This window comes from Oryctolagus cuniculus, chromosome 13 (assembly GCF_051225735.1).
Source record: "Oryctolagus cuniculus isolate XC-2025 breed Fujian yellow rabbit chromosome 13, ASM5122573v1, whole genome shotgun sequence".
In the NCBI taxonomy this organism is placed as follows: Eukaryota; Metazoa; Chordata; class Mammalia; order Lagomorpha; family Leporidae; genus Oryctolagus; species Oryctolagus cuniculus.
This window is the reverse complement of record NC_142879.1, coordinates 97,829,396-97,843,425: the sequence shown is the minus strand read 5'-3', so window position 1 is coordinate 97,843,425 and position 14,030 is coordinate 97,829,396. Positions and strand designations below refer to the sequence as shown.

General features: G+C 47.1%; 1 long non-coding RNA gene across 4 annotated transcripts in view; it reads left to right on the top strand.

The window, feature by feature from the left end:
* LOC149122779 (uncharacterized) overlaps nucleotides 1-14,030 on the top strand; it is a 49,861-nt gene that overhangs the window by 10,224 nt on the left and 25,607 nt on the right. For 3 of the 4 annotated variants that reach the window (XR_016219196.1, XR_016219194.1, XR_016219197.1), the window contains one exon: nucleotides 7,351-7,723. This is a non-coding gene — a long non-coding RNA (uncharacterized LOC149122779). Of the gene's footprint in view, nucleotides 1-7,350; nucleotides 7,724-14,030 lie in introns of those variants that run through there. The other variant, XR_016219195.1, reaches the window with a different exon arrangement.

Below are 14,030 nucleotides of genomic sequence, written 5' to 3'. Positions count from 1 at the left end.
TTGAAAGTTAGAGTTACAGAAAGAGGGAGAGACACAGGGAGATCTTCCATCCACTGGTTCACTCTCCAGATGGCCACAACGGCCTGGGTTAGGCCAGCCTGAAGCCAGGAGCCAGGACTGTCTTCCAAGTCTCCCACGTGGGTGCAGGGGCTCAAACACTTGGGCCATCTTCCACTGCTTTTCCCAGGCCATTAGCAGGGAGCTAGATCGGAAGGGGAAGAGCTGAGATGTGAACTAGTGCCCATATGGGACACCAGTGTTGCAGTTACTTATCTGCTATGCCACAACATCGGCCTGCCTACTCAGAATCTTAGAGCGCGGAGGGATGTGGCATTTGAGATGGTCCTGAAAAGACAGATGCATCCGTAGATGAATAGATATGTAAATGAAATGTTACTCAGCTGTCACAAGAAGGGAAGTCTCAGGCCCCACATGAGCAAGCCTTGGACACGTCACACCACGGGAAGTAGCCAGAGTGACAGTTCATTCTGGGTGTGACCTGACTGGACCAAGTGGTACCCAGATCAACAATATTTCTGTGTGTGTCCATGGGGCTGTTTCTGGAGGACTTTACATGTGAATGGTTGGATCTGGTAAAGTGGGTGGCTGTGTCCTAGACACGTGTTCATTCCTTGGGCACTGAGGTCTTAAATAGAACAAATCGTAGCAGAAAGAGGAATTCTCCGTGCCACCCCCAGCACCCCTTGCTTTTGTTTGCTCTTGTGCCAGGGACAGGAGTCTGTGTCTAGCCTGGGGTATCCACCATCGACTCCCCTGGTGCTCTGTGGGATACACCTTGGCTCTCCTGAGTCTGCAGTTTACAGACAGCTGACGTCACACTCCCTAGAATTGTATGAGCCAATTGCTCATAATAAATTCCTTCACATATATACACACACATATACATACATAAATGATACATGAGTGCCTCAAAAAATGCACATGATCTTTTAATTCCCCATTTTCCATGAACTTTTTAGGTTTCTCTCGTATAACCCATTGGCTCTGTTTCTCTCGGGGAATGCAAATACAATTAGATGCAGAATGAACACTATTTTATGCTTCTACTCAAATGAAGTATCTAGAATTGGTGAATTCATGCAAACAGAAGACTGGGGCTGACTTTGTGCAGCACCTTAAGTCACCACTGGGGATACCTACCTCCTACGTGGGATACCTGATCTGAGTCCTGGCTGTTGTGCTTCCAATCCAGCTTCCTGCCAATGTGCCCCCTGGGAAGCAGTGGGTGATGGTTCAAGTACTTGGGTCCTTACTATCCACATAGAGGACCCGGATGGGGCTTCCAGCTCCTGACTTTGACCTGGCCCAGCACTTGGCTGTTGTGGGCATTTGGGGAGTGAACCAGCAGATGGAAGATATCTCTGTCTCTCTACCTTTCAAATAAAAAGAGAACAAATAAATAGAAATCTTTAAAACCCAGTGGATTCCAGGGTCCCAGCAGCTGAGGGGAAGGGCAATGGAGAGTTACTGTGTAGTAGAAAGCATTCTGGAAATGGATATGGTGGTGGTTGGCAGCACTAGGAATGTTCTTATGACACTGAATCATATTCTTAAAAATAAACAGTAAGTTTGATGTTCTGTATACTTTACCGCAATAAAAAAAAGTGTTTTATAAAAGGGAAGACAGACAGAGAGCTTGTGAGTGTCCACTGGGATGCTCTGAGCAAAAGCTACAGCGACAGCAAAGCCTGCGGGGACAGGACAAATGGAGGAAGCTCAGTTCTGGCAGAAACAGAGCCCCACGGGTACCCGATTTGCAGTCATGGCCACACGAGGCTGCTGGGGCCCTGGGCAGGTCTGAAAGAGTGGGTGTGGGCAGCAGCTCGAGTCCCGCTGGCTCCAGGCCCAGGCCGAGACCTCCAGGGAGGTCCCACTCACCAAGCAGAGAGCCTGCTGGGAAACGTGATTGTAGATCCCATGCAGACAGCAAGGGGCCAGGAGCAGCACCGGGCATGCCTGGCCAGAGCTGGGAGGCCCCAGAGTGTCGTTTGTTTGGGGAAGTAAGAAGCACAGAGGGAAAGCGAGCAGAGCCAGCACTCGCTAGCTCTCCTGCCGCAGTGCTGCCAGTGCCCTGGGAGCCTTCCTCCTGGCGCCTGGGCTCTCAGCAGCCACTGACAGTGAAAGTCTCAGGGCAGTGCTCAGGGGCCTAGGAGATCTGACCAGGCCAGTGGCCATGGGTCCCCAGGGTGCAGGAACTGACTCCAAACCACCCCAGATGCTGGGCCTGGGCTGCTGATTGGCTGTTGATAGGATTAGCTTGGTACCTGGGGAGCTGCATGGAGTTAGCAAAGACGGAAGAAGGTGCTGGGATCACAGGAAATGGAGGATGTGGCAGAAAAGGCTGCCAGGAACTGTAGGGTCAGACTGGACAAGTTTAGTGCCAGGGTGAAGAGTATGGCTCGAATGCCAAGGCAGAAAATTCCAAAACAGGGAAATGACATAACTGCCATGAGAACCCTGCCAGGGCAAGTGTTTGGATGCCTCTTGGGATGCCCACATCCCACATCAGAGGCATGGGTTCAAGTCCCGGCTCCTCAGCTCCTGATTGCAGCTTCCTGCTAATGCACACTCTGGAAGGTAGCAGGTGGTGACTCAGTGTGGATTCACCCACACGGGAGACTGAGTTCCTGGCTTCTGGCTTCAGCTTGGCCCAGACCCAGCTGTGGCAGGCATTTGGGAAGTGAACCATTGGATAGACGATCGAGCAATCTCCCTCTCTCTCTCTCTCTCTCTCTCTCTCTCTCTCTCTCTCTGCCTTTCTAATAAAGTAATAATTTTTAAAAATAAGGAAAAAAGGCCTTTAAAAAATTACCAGGGGCTGGCACTGTGGCACCCAGGGTTACACCACAGTCTGCAGTGCTGGCATCTCATATGGGCGCCAGTTTCAGTCCTGGCTGCTCAACTTATAATGGAGCTTCTTGCTATTGTGCCTGGCAAAGCAGGGGGAGATGGCCCAGATTCTTGGGCCCCTGCACCCATGTGGGAGACCTGGACAAAGCTCCTGGCTCCTGGCTTTGGCCTGGACCAGCCCTGGCCTTTGTGGCCATTAGGGGAGTGGGCCAGCACATGGAAGCTAGCGCGCTCTCTCTCTCTCTCCCCTTCTCTCCATAACTCTGCCTTTCAAGTAAAAATAAATTTAAAATCTTCTAAAAAATTAATCTTGTATGTAGGGTGGTTATATGAGAACACATTTAAAAATTAGTGGAAAATGGAATTAAAAGATGTTTCTTTTGGTGCAAAAAAATTTAAATCCATGCATTGTTTTTTCAAGTAAGCATTTTCCTTAAACTTTTTTTTTTGAGGTTTGTTATTCATTTTAAAAACAGAGAGAGAGAGAGAGAGAGGGAGGGAGGGAGGGAGGGAGAGAAACTGACTTCCATCCACTGAAAGGCGCTTGCAACAGCCAGGGTTAGGCCAGGCCTAAGGCAGGAGACTGGAACTCCATCTTGGTCTCTCAAGTAAGTGGCGGGGATCCAAGTATTTGAGCCATCACCTGACACCTCCCAGGGTGCGCGTTACTGGGAAGCTGAATTGAAAGCAGAGCTGGGATTCTGTACCAGGCACTCCTGTATAGGATGCGGCATCCCAAGTGCAGAGCTAGCCCACTGTGGCCTCACACCGACCCCTTTCCTTAAATTTCCTGAAGATCCCTCTATATGTGGGTTTCAGCTTTTCTATGGCACCAAAGCAAATTTATCTTTTAATTCCATTTTCCACAAACTTCTGGAATTCCCCTCATATAAGAATCAGTAAGTAGACTGGTGATAGTAACAGAATTCATGGGGAGAAATGAATGGAGGATTAGGTGTATAAGTTATTTTTTGTTGGAGAGAGTGAAGTGTGTTGCAGTTGTTTTCCGTGTTTTAATTTATTGTAGTCATTTATAAGTGAAATGCAAATGTATTCATTTTTCATTATAAATGTTACACTCATCCTAGGAAATTTGAGAGATAAAAATAGAGGTTAGAAAATGATATTGCGGGCCGGCGCCATGGCTCAGTAGGCTAATCCTCCGCCTTGCAACGCTGGCACACCGGCTTCTAGTCCCAGTCAGGGTGCCAGATTCTGTCCTGGTTTCCCTCTTCCAGGCCAGCTCTCTGCTGTGGCCCGGGAGTGCAGTGGAGGATGGCCCAAGTGCTTGGGCCCTGCACCCCATGGGAGACCAGGAGAAGCACCTGGCTCCTGCCATCGGATCAGCGCGGTGCACCGGCCACAGTGCGCCAGTCGCAGCGGCCACTGGAGGGTGAACCAACGGCAAAGGAAGACCTTTCTCTCTGTCTCTCTCTCTCACTATCCACTCTGCCTGTCAAAAAAAAGGAAAGGAAAGGAAAGGAGAGGAGAGGAGAGGAGAGGAGAGGAGAGGAGAGGAGAGGAGAGGAGAGGAGAGGAGAGGAGAGGATATTGCCCTCAGTTTTTCCTGCACCAGGATAACCACTACTGATATTTTAGTATATTTCCTCTGAGTCTTCTTTTTAAGTGTCACTTTTAATGTGGTTTTGCCTGTTTTTTTTTTCTTTAAGATTTATTTTATTTATTTTAAAGACAGAGTTACAGAGAGAGGTAGAGACAGACAGAGAAAAAGGTCTTCCATCTGCTGATTCACACCCCAAATGGTCACAACAGCCAGAGCTGAGCCAATCCAAAGCCAGGACCTTCATCCAAGTCTACCACGTGGGTGCAGGGGCCCAAGGACTTAGACCATCCTCTGCTGCTTTTCCAGGCACATTAGCAGAGAGCTGGATCGAAAGTGGAGCAGCCAAGATTTGAACCGGTGTCCCTGTGGGATGCCAGCACTGCAGGCTGAGGCTTTAACCTGCGGCATCACAGCGCCAGCCCCTAGGTCTTTTTTTTTTTTTTTTTTTTTTTTTAGATTTATTTATTTGTTTGAAAGTCAGAGTTAGAGAGAAAGAGAGAGAGATCTTCCATCCGCTGGTTCACTCCCCAGATGGCTGCAATGACCAGGGCTGAGCCAGGCTGAAGCCAGAAGCCAGGAGTTTCATTTAGGTCTCCCAATGGGTGCAGTGTCCAAGCTCTTGGGCCATCTGCTGCTGCTTTCCCAGACACATCAGCAGGAAGCTGGATGGGAAGTAAAACAGTCAGGACTTGAACCGGCACCCGTATGGGATGCTGGTGTGGCAGTCGATGGCTTTACCTGCTATGCTACAACGCTGCCCTCCCCACCCTGTGTTTTGCTATACCTAGTTATATACATTGTTTTCTTGTTTTCCTCACATAGTTGTGATTGTTATGAATACAGTTTTGGGGGCCTGACGCTGTGGAACAGAGGGTTAAATTCCACCTGTGGCGCCAGCATCCCATATGTGTGCCTGTTCTGGCTGCTCTACTTCCAATCCAGCTCCATGCTGATGCACCTGGGAAAGCAGCAAAGGTGGCCCAGGTCCCTGGGCCCCTGCAGCCACATGGGAGACCCAGAGGAAGCTCCTGGCTCCTGGTCTCACTCTGGCTTAGTCCTGGCCATTGTGGCCATTTGGGGAGTGAACCAGCAAATGGAAGATTCCCTCTCTCTCTCTCTCTCTCTCTCTGGCTATGCCTTTCAAATAAATAAATAAAATTTAAAAAAGAATACAATTTTGTAACAGTTTTTCACTTTACACAGTCTTATTGTCTAGTGAGAACTTGTAGTGGTTAAGAGTATAGACCCTAGACCCAGACTGCCCAAGTTCAAATCCAACACCTGCCATCAGCCATCTGGGTGACAGCCTCTCTGCACCTCAGTCCCTCCATTATAAAATGGTAGTAACCATGGTAATGATACCAGAATGGTTGAGACAGTTAAATGAGTTAACATTTAGAAAGCTTTTAGCATCTGGCATATAGTATCTCTATGTGTTGGGCATTTTACTAAGCAATTATAAACATGTGTGAGATATTTGGGAGTTTTTTTTTTTTCTCAAAACGAAAAGTAGGTGAATTCACAAAGAATTATGTTGTCATTAGGCCGGCGCCGCGGCTCACTAGGCTAATGCTCCGCCTTGCAGCGCCGGCACACCGGGTTCTAGTCCCGGTTGGGGTGCCGGATTCTGTCCCGGTTGCCCCTCTTCCAGGCCAACTCTCTGCTGTGGCCAGGGAGTGCAGTGGAGGATGGCCCAAGTGCTTGGGCCCTGCACCCCATGGGAGACCAGGAGAAGCACCTGGCTCCTGCCTTCAGATCAGCCCAGTGCGCCGGCCGCGGCGGCCCTTGGAGGGTGAACCAATGGCAAAAGGAAGACCCTTCTCTCTGTCTCTCTCTCTCTCTCTCACTGTCCACTCTGCCTGTCAAACGAAAAAAAGAAGAAGAATTATGCTGTCATTAACATTTACAGGAAAGCAGGAAGAATGGTTTTGGAGGCAGCAAGGAATCTATCTATCTATCTATCTATTGATTAGAATAATCTATTGATTGAATCACATTGAAGTCCAGACAAAAAACAACAGGTGGAAATACCTTGGAGCGCTTGGAAGTACAGAAGAGAAGTTGGGAGCAGACATGGATTTAGGGGCTATCTGCCTAGAGGTGCCAGATGATATAAGAAACAAGGTCACTAAAGGGAAAGGAACTGTTGAGCTGAAAACTGAAGAGATGTGTTTAGGGGTGCAGCTGGGTCACAGGCCAGTTGAAATACAAATGTATTTAACATTTGAATGAAAGCGGGGCAGATGTCATGGCCATCTAAGAACTTGGAGCTTGTAGGTATTTCTGCATGATTTTTAAAACTTGCCTAAGATATGTGGTTGATTCATATATGAGGTAAATTGATGTTATTTATAATTTTTTATATTTAAAAAGGTTTTTCAGAATAGCTGACATCGTACATCATAGCCGATTATCGATTACCATAGTACCCAGGATATAAGGTTTCACCATTATAGTTGCAAAGGTGACTAATCACTCAGGTTGTTGAAGCAATTATTTGATGAGGTTGAGTTTTTAACAGATGTCGACAGCACACCTGTGTTCCCTCTTCTTTTTGGAATATTTTATGAATTGTGTCACAGGGAGCCTTGGTGTGAATTCCAGAACCCTGCAGGAAATGCCGGTCCCAAGCGTGATGTCCCCTGTGTTGCCACAGCCCTTGCTGAGTAGCCCCATGCCCATGTCTTGTTGACAACCTGTTATAGCATGGCCTGGATCCGAGATCCACTTGGCCCCATTCCCACCAGTGGACTAGATGAGGCCCCCACCAATGGGGTGCAGGGTGCTCACGATGGCTCCTTGGGAGTTCTGGACCCCATCAGTGTGGTGGGTCCCAGGTGAGGGTACCCAGTGTTGCCTGCACAGTCACCCTTTTGCCCCGAAGGGAGGTTCTGACTCATTTCTCTTCTCCATAGGAATGCCTCCAGACCATGGAAAATGTGTGAGTCAAGCAACACACAGTGTCATCTTCCAAAGACAAGATGGAAATAGAGGTTCGCTTGAACTTTTCAGATGTCTGCTCTACATGATGCCGACAGCAAACACTTGGAATCTTGAGTGGACTCAGCACCGTATGCACGGGACATGTTATGAGCTCCTTATAAATGTTGAATGAGTGCACAGAATACAGCAAGTAGGTTCCAATGACATTCTAGAAATTCAATATTGATAGAGAGACTAAGCTGAAAGAGTAAAACTTAAGAATTAAATTAATTTAATGGTAATTTAAGACTTGCTATTTACTGTATTTGGAACAAATAATTAAGTAAAGTCAAAATATCATCAACATATGAACCTTCACTAAAGAATATTAAATGAATCACAAATCTAAAGTATGCAACAGCAAACATTTTTTTCCGATAGATTAAATGACAAGATATATTAAAAAGTGCTTCACTTTTTTTTTTAAGGTTTACTGATTCATTTCAAAGGCAGAGCAACAGAGAGGGAGGGAGAGACAGAGAGAAAGAGATCTTGTAACCTCTGATTCACTCTCCAGATGCTCACAACAGTCAAGGCTGAGCTACACCAAAGCCAGAGCCTGGAACTCCATCTGGGTCTCCCACTTGGGCCATCTTCTGTTGACTCCCAGGTGCATTAACAGGGAGCTGGATCAGAAGCAGAGCAGCCAGGACTCAAACCAGCATTCCAATATGGGCTTCTGGCATTGCAGGCAGCAGCTTAATCTGCTGTGCCACCATGCCAGCCTCCTTTTCTTTCTTTAATAGTTCCATTGAAGTCCACTCGCCATACAATAAACTTCATGCATTTTAAAATACACAATGTATAATTCTTGATACAGGTAGACACCCTTGAAGCCATCAGTATGTCAGATAATGTGTTCATCACCCTTGAAAGATAGCCCTCGTTGTTTTGTAATTCCTCCCTCTCACCCTGTCCACTCTCTCCCCAGGCCCAGGAAACCTCTGAACTGCTTTTTGTCACTCTTGATTGTTTTGCATCTCCTAGAATTTATGTACATATACAGAATGGTCTCTTCTTTGGGTTTTTTCACTCAGTGTAATACAGTGCTGCTGTGTGTGTCAATACTCCACTCATTTTAAATGCACACCTGCTGTTCCATTGGGTAACTACGCTGCAGTGTGTTTCTCCATTTATCTGTTTGAACATTTGGTTTGTTTCCAGGAACAAAGTCATTCCAGAGGCAGGTGCTGTATCACAGCAGGTTAAACCACAGCTTGGTACACCTGCATCTCATATCAGAATGCCTGGGTTCAAGTCCTCACCACTCTGCTTGCAATCCAACTTCCTGCTGTTACATGTCCTGACAGGCAGCAGACGATGGCTCAAGTAGCTGTTAGGTCTCTGCCACTCCTGCAGGAGACCTGCATAGAGTTCCAGGCTCCTGGTTTTGGCCTGGCCCAGCCCTGATTGATGAGGGCATTTGGGGAGAGAATCAGCAGAAGGAAGATTCCCTCCCTCCCTCCCTCCCTCCCTCCATCTCTCTCTCTCTCTGTGTGTGTGTGTGTGTGTGTGTGTGTATTGTTCTTGAGAAAGCAGTTATATATTTATTGTTGGTGTAGCATGCTTTCCAGTGTGGTTTTACCATTTTTCATTCTTACCAGCTGGGTATGAGAATCTCACTTGCCCCACATCCTCTCTAACACTTGGTGGATCAGTAAGTTAAATTTTAGCCAGTCTAGTGGGCATCACATTGGGGTTTTAACCTGTACTTTGTCAATGACTGATGATACTGAATCTTTTCATGGACTTTTTGCCATCTGTGTATCTTTCTTATTTATTTATTTATTTTTGAAGATTGATTTATGTTTTCAAAAGGCAGAGTTACAGAGAGAGGAGGGGGTGGGTGGAGAGAGCAACAGATTCCATCCAGGGTTCGCTCTGCCAAATGGCCTCAATGGCTGGGACTGGGCCAGGCTGAAACCAGGAGCCAGGAACTCCATCCAGGTTTCCCATGCAGGTGGCAGGGGCCCAAGCACTTGGGCCATCCTTCGCTGCTTTCCCAGGCACATTTTTTTTTTTTGACAGGAAGAGTGGACAGTGAGAGAGAGAGACAGAGAGAAAGGTCTTCCTTTTGCCATTGGTTCATGGCCGCCACGGCTGGCGCGCTGCGGCCAGCACACCGTGCTGATCCGATGGCAGGAGCCGGGTGCTTCTCCTGGTCTCCCATGGGGTGCAGGGCCCAAGCACTTGGGCCATCCTCCACTGCACTCCCTGGCCACAGCAGAGAGTTGGCCTGGAAGAGGGGCAACTGGGACAGAATCCGGCGCCCCGACCAGGACTAGAACCCGGTGTGCTGGCGCCGCTAAGTGGAGGATTAGCCTAGAGAGCCACCGTGCCGGCCTTCCCAGGCACATTAACAGGGAGCTGGATGGGAAGTGGAGCAGCAGGGACTCAAAGCCATATGGGGATGGCTTTAACCCACTATGCTACCATGCCAGCCACTATATATATTCTTTGGTGAAGTGAATGTTCAATTATTTTGCCGTTTTAAAAATAAAATTGTTAATTTTCTTATGATTGAGCTTTAAGAGGTCCTTATGTGAGCGTACTTCAAAAAGCTCCTGGAAAATGGAATTAAATGATAAGTTTGCTTTGGTGCAAAATATTTTTGAAATCCACTATTTCATTATATGCCTTTTTTTGCTTTGGAAAGGGCCCTTGTAAATTCTAGACACAAAACCTTTATCAGATTTGTGGTTTGTGGTTTGTTTTTTTGTTAAGATAACAGTGTAATTCGGCCGGCGCTGCGGCTCACTTGGCTAATCCTCCACCTGCGGTGCCGGCACACCAGGTTCTAGTCCCGGTTGGGGCACTGGTTCTGTCCCAGTTGCTCCTCTTCCAGTCCAGCTCTCTGCTGTGGCCTGGGAAGGCAGTGAAGGATGACCCAAGTCCTTGGGCCCCTGCACCTGTATGGGAGGCCAGGAGAAGCACCTGGCTCCTGGCTTCAGATCAGCACAGTGCGCTGGCCGCCACGGCCACTGGGGGGTGAACCAACGGAAAAGGACGACCTTTCTCTCTGTCTCTCTCTCTCTCTCACTGTCCAACTCTGCCATTCAAAAAAAAAAAAAAAAAAAAAAAAAAAAAAAAAAAGAAGATAACAGTGTAATTCAAAAAGTGTAAGTTACTCATTTTGATGCATTTCTATTTATCAGTTTTTTCCCTTTATGGATCATATCTAAGATATCTTTGCCCAATCTAAGGTCATAATATTTTCTCCTAGAAATTTTCTTTGAGAAGTTTCTGTTTTATGCTTTATCTGGTTATAAGCGCTGTTCTGAAGGAATTTTTGCATATGTCACATGGTGTGAATCAAAGCTCATTTTTCTGCATATATTTATTAAATTATTCCTGCACTATTTTTGAAAAAAAAAACATTCTTTTTATCATGCAATTTCCCATGTGTTTTGTTGAAGATCAGTTGACTGTATATATGTGGGTTTACTTTTGGGTTCTGTTGCATTCTACTGATCTACCTGCTTGATTATGCTGTTTTTATTTTTTTTTAAAGATTTGTTTATTTATTTGAAAGAGTTAACACAGAGAGAGAAGGAGAAGCAGAGAGAGAGAGTCTTCCATCTGCTGGTTCACTCCCCAATTGGCCACAACCACTGGAGCTACACCCATCCGAAGCCAGGAGCCAGGAGCTTCCTCTGGGTCTCCCATGCAGGTGCAGGGCCCAAGCATTTGGGCCATCTTCTACTGCTTTCCCAGGCCATATCAGAGAGCTGGATCAGAAGCGGAGCAGCTGGAATTCGAACCGGCACCCATATGGTATGCTGGCACTGCAGGCGGCGGCTTTTACCTGCTATGCCACAGTGCCCGCCCCAATGCTCTGTTTTTATTCTTTAATTTACAAGTTTTGGGTTTTTCTACTTTATAAGAAAATGGAAAACTTCATTTCAGGGACAAGGGTATTCTGTGTTCTGTTAGGTGCAGTCACGAGAGGAGACAGTTTATTATACTCACAGGTGCTAGAGGTGGGAGGAGTGTCACACCACGCAGGGCAATAATCATGAGTATGCAGTGGTGTCCTGTGGTACTTGATTTACAGACTTGATTGGCCCAATTCTTCCCTCCCAGTTGTTTACCACATTCTCTTAGCTGTTGAATGTCTGACTTCCCTCACACCATGCTGGACATGTGTCTTCTTTGCGTGAGTCTCAGGGGAGGGTAGACTCGCCTCCTCCTTTGGAGTCAGAAGTCCACAAACTTTATCCCCTGGCTTCTCTTGTTGCTGGAGCACAAACTGGGCTTGGCCAATGAGATATGTGGGTTCAGAATCTGAGATGGGGGTTGGCAATTTGAAATACAAGACTGAGCATGTGTGGACTGGGAGTGCCCTAGTTTGTGCTGTGTTCAGAGACGTGAACATGACCCCATGATGTGAACAAGCCACTCAGTGAGGATTAGGTACCAGCCTCCCAGCCTGGTGAAGTCCACACATTTCTCATCTGCTTTTATCAGCTACGGTTGGTTCTAGTGCCTGGGACTAAGAACGACTGACACACATTCAAAAGATTGGAACTTTGCAAAATCTCCAGGGAGTGCAAAAAGCTACCCCACCTCCCACCTCTTGTTGAAGAAGCAATGGTTAAGGTAAGGAGTGTATTCAATCATTGGCTTAGTTCCAGGTGACAAGGTTCCTAGTTTTGTGACCTTGTCCTGGATTCTAGAAGCTTGTAGGGAAGTCGATTTTCCATCTTCAACATACGCCCTTGTCTTCCACCTGGAGGCTGAACAGGACAAAGGGAGTTTTTATGGGTTCTTCTGTTTACCTAGTATTTAAGCCATAGTTGGTAATGAGAGATGGATCAGAAATTATTACAGTGTGTTTGAGTTGCATAAACTCATCTGACCTGGCTTTCAGTCTGCATGGCCCTCCACTGTAAGTCAATAGAACGTCGTAGTGTGTGTTTCCGGCATTAACTTTCCTCTGGCCTGAAAACAAGTCTTCGCTTGGCCGAACTTTAGTCAGTCTCTTGAATCTTATCTCAGACCCATCTGGCCAGTTTAGCAAATAGCTCTGCAAAGTCAGCTTAGCCAGAATCTGCGGCCCTCCACCCCCCAGCCTGGATATGCGAGCATCCTTGGTATCTGCTCAGGGCCCTCGTCCTCGTCATCTCCTGGGTCATATCTAATCAGGCTGGCCTGTCTTCAGAAAGAGTCTTGTCAGGTCGGTCTAACCAGAATACCCCTCACCACTAATGGTTCTTCTTAGGAATTTTCCATTCATGACACTTACCTTGTTCCTTGGCTGTAGGTTCCTTCCTGTCAATTCTGTATTCAGAGATGAGACAATCTCTTCTCCACTGGGAGACCATATGGCAGTGGCCTCTATACCTACATGAGGATTCTGAGTGAAATCTTCCTTACCATGATTTTTTTAAAGATTATTTATTTATTTATTTACTTGAGAGGTAGAGTTACACACAGTGAGAGGGAGAGACAGAGAGAGAGGTCTTCCGTCCGTTGGTTCACTCCCCAGTGGCCGCAACGGCTGGAGCTGCGCCGACCTGAAGCCAGGAGCCAGGTGCTTCTTCCTGGTCTCCCATGCGGGTGCAGGAGCCCAAGGACTTGGGCCATCTTCCACTGATTTCCCAGGCCACAACAGAGAGCTGGATTGGAAGAGGAGCAGCCGGGACTAGAACTGGTGCCCATATGGGATGCCAGCACCACAGCGCCAGCCCCAACTGTGCTTTCAAAGTATCATTGATTTGTTTTTTTCTTTAATAGGCTTCATAGTCCTCTTTATTTTATCTGTGTAAATATTTTATATACCCCTTATTTTATTGTAGAATGTATTTTCTGCAACTTGCCTCATATCCCTTTGGAGTGGTACAGGTTAGAAGTATACACATAAGAATATTAAGTAATGTATTTCTTTTTTAAAAATAGATTTATTTACTTTTTACTTACTTTGAAAGGCAGAATTACAGAGAGGCAGAGGCAGAGAGAGAGAGAGAGAGGGAAAGAGAGGTCTTCCATCTGCTGGTTCACTCCACAATGGCTGCAATGGCCAGAGCTGGGCCTATCTGAAGCAAGGAGGCAGGAGCTTCTTCTAGTCTCCCACATGGGTGCAGGGGCCCAAGCACTTGGGCCATCTTCTACTGTTTTCACAGGCCATAGCAGAGAGCTGGATCAGGGTAAGAGCAGTCAGGACTTGAACCAGCGCCCATGTGGGTTGCCAGCACTGCAGGCGGCGGCCTTACCCACTATGCCACAGTGGTGGCCCCAGTGCTGATTGAATTTCCTGTGTGTGACTGGAGTCGAAACTTCTGGGCTCAAACTCTGAATGTGGCACTTACTAAAGAAGGGCCCTAAGCAAGTTACTCTTTGTCTCTCAATTCCCTCATCTGTGAAATGGGGGACAGTAACAGGATTGACGTGAGGCTTAAAAGAGATCAACAGTGTTGACCTAACTATAGGATTGATCTGAACATTGAGAAAATTACAGTTGGGGCTGCCGTTGTGGTGTAGTGGCTAAAGCTGCCGCCGGCAGTGCCACATCCCGTATGGGCACCAGTGCAAAGTCCCAGCTGCTTCACTTTCCAACCAGCTCTCTGCTGTGGCCTGGGAAATCAGTGGAAGATGGCCCAAGTCCTTGGGCCCC